Here is a 4,880-nt window from a genome sequence, read left to right as displayed (position 1 = left end):
TGCCATACACGGAAACAGCCTCGGCACAAAAAGGGATTTTTTTCCCCCCTTTCTTCTTCAATATGCTATGCCACATTATTTGTCTTTTTTATGGAAATGGATAGCTCAAAGATATAGGGAAAAAATGGGGAAATATGGTGATTTAGGCTTAGCTTCTGATGGTTATTATTCACTGTATTTTTTTTTTTTTTTTTGATGGTTGAAATGGAGTGAGGGAAGGATGTTATGATGATGATGGTGATGATGGTGATGATGGTGATGGTGATGATGATGATGATGATGATGATAACAACAACAACAATAATGAAAACGAAGATGATGAAGATAGTGATGATGATTGTGATGATGATGATGATGGTTGTGATGATGATGATGGTGATAATGATAACAACAGCAATAATGGAAACGGAGAAGATGATGATGATAATGATGATGGTGATGATGGTGATGATGATGTTATGATGGTGTCGTTGTGGGTGATGATTTATGAATTTATGATTGTGATGAAATAGGTGATGAGGTGAGGCTGTGGTGGTGATGAAATGGATGATGAACAATGGTGTTATGAAGGTGATGAAATTGGTGATGAGTAATGATGTTATGGTGATGATATTTGTGATGAGTTGTGGATGATAAGTTATGATGAAGATATGGTTGTTGAGTAATGATGATGATGATGGTGGTGATGATGATGACGTTGATGATGATGATGATGATGATGATGATGATGATGATGGTGATGATGATGGTGATGATAACGTTGATGATGATAATAATAATAATAATAATAATAATAATAATAATAATAATAATAATAATAATAATTATTATTATTATTATTATTATTATATAACAAGCGGAGACGAAGAAGAAAAAAATAAAAATGAAAATGCAATGACGAAGACAAAGAAAACAAAGACGAAGAAAAAGTAATCAAAGAGATAGAAGAAGGCATAGAAGGAAGAACAAGAAAGAAAATCAAAGATAAACCCTCAAGAGTTGGTCGGAAAAGACGCCCGGGTCAATCTGAACGTAACGAGATTTTACTTCGAAACTTGACTTCATTGTTCTGTTTAAGAAGTTATTTCGGGAAAACTTCTCTCGGTTTTAATCTGTTCTGATCCCTTAACTTCAAGTTTGGAGTTGTATCATATAGGTAAATGTAATTAAAGTTTGGACTTCGGCTCGTCAAGCAGAGAGAGATTGAGGAAGCTGTGAGGAGAGGGAACTTATGTGAAGGGGATTGCTTGTGTGTGTGCTTGTGTGTGTTGGTATGTGACTGTGCATCTGTCTGGCTATCTATCTATCTATCGTTCTATCTATCTCTCTATGTATTTGTGTATGTAGCTATCTATTCATCTATCTACCTACCTATCTATCTATCTGTCTATCTATTTTTCTATCTATCTATTTATCTATCTATCTGTCGATCTATCTATTTTATCTATCTGTATATGCACATACACACACGAGTACAAATCCGTACTCATGTAAGTAAAGAGAATGATGTATAGCTAGAGAAATAAACGTATAAACAAATTTTGATAAAACTTTAAAGTGAGACAGGAAAAAAGGAAAGAAAATAGGAAGAAAGGGAAGGATGGCTAAAAAACAAACAAACAAACACAAAAAATAGATAAATAAATAAGAACAAAAAAATCAAAAATAAATAAAATAATAAAAAATGTCGAGCGTGGTGTTTCTCAAAACAGATTTCCTAGACTGTTTATTTTATCTTAATTAGTATGTCTATGATGATTATACTGGAATTTTTGTTCTAATATTTAGTATCATATGCAAGCTCAGTTTTATAAATATATGAATAATTATCTCCCTTTGACCTTTTGAGTTTAGTCTCATTTAACATGTTCTTGTTACCACTTTACAATGCAATTTATTATTAAGCAAGTTATTCTTATTCGGGTGTCCAAAAACTTCTGAACATTGATCTATCATGGGATAGATATTTTTTACCGTTTGGGAGAAAAGGGAAAACTGAGACGTGTGGGAAAGAAGAGAGGGCGAAATCAAGATAGGAAAGAAAAAGTTGATTTTTTTATATTTTTAATCTCTTAATCTCACTCCCTCTCTGCTTCTGTCTCTGTCTGTTTGTCTGTCTGTCTGTTTGTTTATCTCTCTCTCTCTTCTCTCTCTCTCTCTCCCTCTCTCTCTCCCTCCCTCTCCTGCCCCCCCTCGTCCTCCCTCCCCCTTTCTCTCCCTTCCCCTCTCCCTCCTCTCTCTCGCTCTCCCTCCCCCCTCTCTCCCTCCCTCCCTCTCTCCTCTCCTCCCTCCCCTTCCCTCTCTCCCTTTGTACCAATCATATTTCTCCTTCGTATCGCGTCCAGATGATCTTCTTCACAGACCGTTCTGCCATCTGCCGGATAATCCTATAAGATCTACTTTTCTCCCTTTCTCCTCTCTTCACACCTTTTTCTTTCTCCTCTATGGCATCTTTTACCTCTCTTCCCTCCTCCTTTATTCCATTGAAAAGAATATTCTCCTTCTTATTCTATTCTTTCACTCTTTCTTCATCGTCCTTATTGTTTTACTGTTTTTTTTTTCTTTGTGTTTCTCTTTTCCCCGTGTTTTTTTTTTCTGATTTCTTTTCCTCTCCTATTGTTTTTGTTTCTGTTTTCTCTTTTCTCTTCCTCGTTTACTTTTTCTTTCTGTTTTCTTTTCTGTCTTCCTATTCTTCTCCGTTCTTCTGTTTTCCCCTTCTCCGTTTATCCTTCCATTTTTATTCTTTCATTTGCCCTTTTTCCCTTATTATTCATCTTCTGACCTCTTCCTCCTTTCGTCCACCACTTGATACCCTCTTTTTTCCTTCTCCTATCCCGCCTTCTTTATCATCCCGCTTATTCCTTGATATTGTTTTCTGTCCCTTATTCCCCCCATTCAGTTCTTAATTTTATCGCCTCCCACTCCATTTCCTTCCTTCCTTTTCGTCCTCCTTCCTCCCCCCTTCTCTCCTCTCTCTCAACTCCTCCCTTTCCTCCTTTTTCCTTTCTCTCTCTTCTCCTCTTCCTTCTTCCCCCTCTCCCTTTGCCTCCTTCCTCCCCTCTCCCCCCTCCTTCTAACCATCTCCTCCCTTTTCAGTTATTTCTATCCTCTCTCTTCTCCTCCTTCTTTCCTCTCCTCTCATTACTCCTTTTCCACCTCTTTCCCTCCCTCCTCTCCCTCTCCCTCCTTCCTCTTCTCCCATCCCCTCCCTTTCCACCTCTTTTACTTCTACTTCTCCCTCCCTCCCCTTTCCCTCTTCCTTCCTATCCTCTCCCTCCTCCTTCCTTCCTCTCCTCTCCTTCTTCCTCCTTCCTTCCTCCCCTCTTCCTTCCTCCTTCCTATCCTCCCCTCTCCCTCCTCCTCCTTCCTTCCTCTCCTCTCCCTCTTCCCTCTTCCTTCCTTCCCTCTCCCCCTTCCTCCTTTCCATTGTCCCCTCTCCCTCTTCCTTCTTCCATCCTCCCCTCTCCCTCTCCGACTTTCCTATCCTCCCCTCTCCCTCTTCCTCCTTCCTTCCTCCCATCTCCCTGTTCCTCCTTTCTATCCTCTCCTCTCCCGCTTCCACCTTCGTATCCTCCCCTCTTCCTTCCTCCCCCTTTCTTCCTTCTTGCTCCCTCTCCCTCCTTCCTTCCTCCCCCTTTCTTCCTCCTCGCTCCCTCTCCCTCCTTCCTATCCCCCGCTCTCCCTCTCCCCCCCTCCTATCCTCCCCTCTCCCTCTTCCTCCTTCTTATCCTCCCCTCTCCCTCTCCCTCCTTCCTATCCTCCCCTCTTCTTTCCTCCCCCTTCCTTCCTCCTCGCTCCCTCTCCCTCCTTCCTTCCTCCCCTCTCATCCAATAAGACGCCCTTGTTCCTTCCTTTAACCTTTTTATCCAGCTGGGAAGACCGACTCAGACTCCATAACTATTGATTATCTGCAGAAATCGAATATTTTGTTTTATTTATACCTTAGCTTGTGTTTTTTTTATGTGTGTGTATGTGTGTGTATGTGTGTGTGTGTTGTGGTGTGTGTGTGTGTGTGTGCGTGCGTGTGCACGCGTCAGTTGTGTAAACTCCGGATGTCTTTTATAAAAAGGACTAGAGCATTTTCGTTAACAGTTCCGCTTCGTTGTCTTGCAGGTAGTTCCGGCGCCCCGTGAGCAGGATGGAGCGAAACCGGCGTCCTGTACCTTCGGCGGCGTCCACAGGGTCGCTGATGCTTCCCGCGCCCTCGCGCTGCCCACCAGAAGAGGATGAAGCGCTGGGAGTCGAACCGTTGTCTATAATACCGGCGGGACTAAACCTTCCACGATGGCGATCCTGCGGCTGCACGAGAACGAGACGCTGCCCTCGTTCATCGAGTACGATCTCAACATCTCGGGCCTGGAGGAGGAGCCCGTGTTCGCCACCGCGGACTACGTGCTGGAGCTGGCGATGCCCGTTGTGGGGGTGGTGCTGACGGTGGCGTCGCTGAGCGTGATCATCGTGTTCACCATCGTGGGCAACGTGCTGGTGATTCCTGTCCCGTGTTCACGTACCGCCGCTGCGGATCGTGCAGAACTTCTTCATCGTGTCGCTGGCCGTGGGCGAACCTGACGGTGGCCGTGTTCGTGCTGCCCTTCAACGTGGCCTACAGCATCATCGGCAAGTGGGTGTTCGGCATCCACCTGTGCCAGATGTGGCTCACGTGCGACATCATGTGCTGCACGGCCTCCATCCTCAACCTGTGCGCCATCGCCCTCGACCGCTACTGGGCCATCACGGACCCCTTTCAACTACGCGCAGAAGCGCACCGTCAAGCGCGTGCTGGTCATGATCGGCCTGGTGTGGGCCATCAGCGTGGTCATCTGCCTGCGCCGCTGTTCGGCTGGAATACGAATGCGCCCGACGTGTTCACCTCCGACACG

General features: G+C 44.1%; 1 pseudogene; it reads left to right on the top strand.

Moving 5' to 3' along the window:
- The first annotated feature begins 4,284 nt into the window (after nt 1-4,284).
- LOC125031568 overlaps nt 4,285-4,880 on the top strand; it is a 4,515-nt pseudogene continuing 3,919 nt past the window's right edge.

The sequence above is a fragment of the Penaeus chinensis genome, chromosome 13 (genome assembly GCF_019202785.1).
Source record: "Penaeus chinensis breed Huanghai No. 1 chromosome 13, ASM1920278v2, whole genome shotgun sequence".
Classification (NCBI taxonomy): domain Eukaryota; kingdom Metazoa; phylum Arthropoda; class Malacostraca; order Decapoda; family Penaeidae; genus Penaeus; species Penaeus chinensis.
This window is presented reverse-complemented; position numbering and strand designations above follow the sequence as displayed.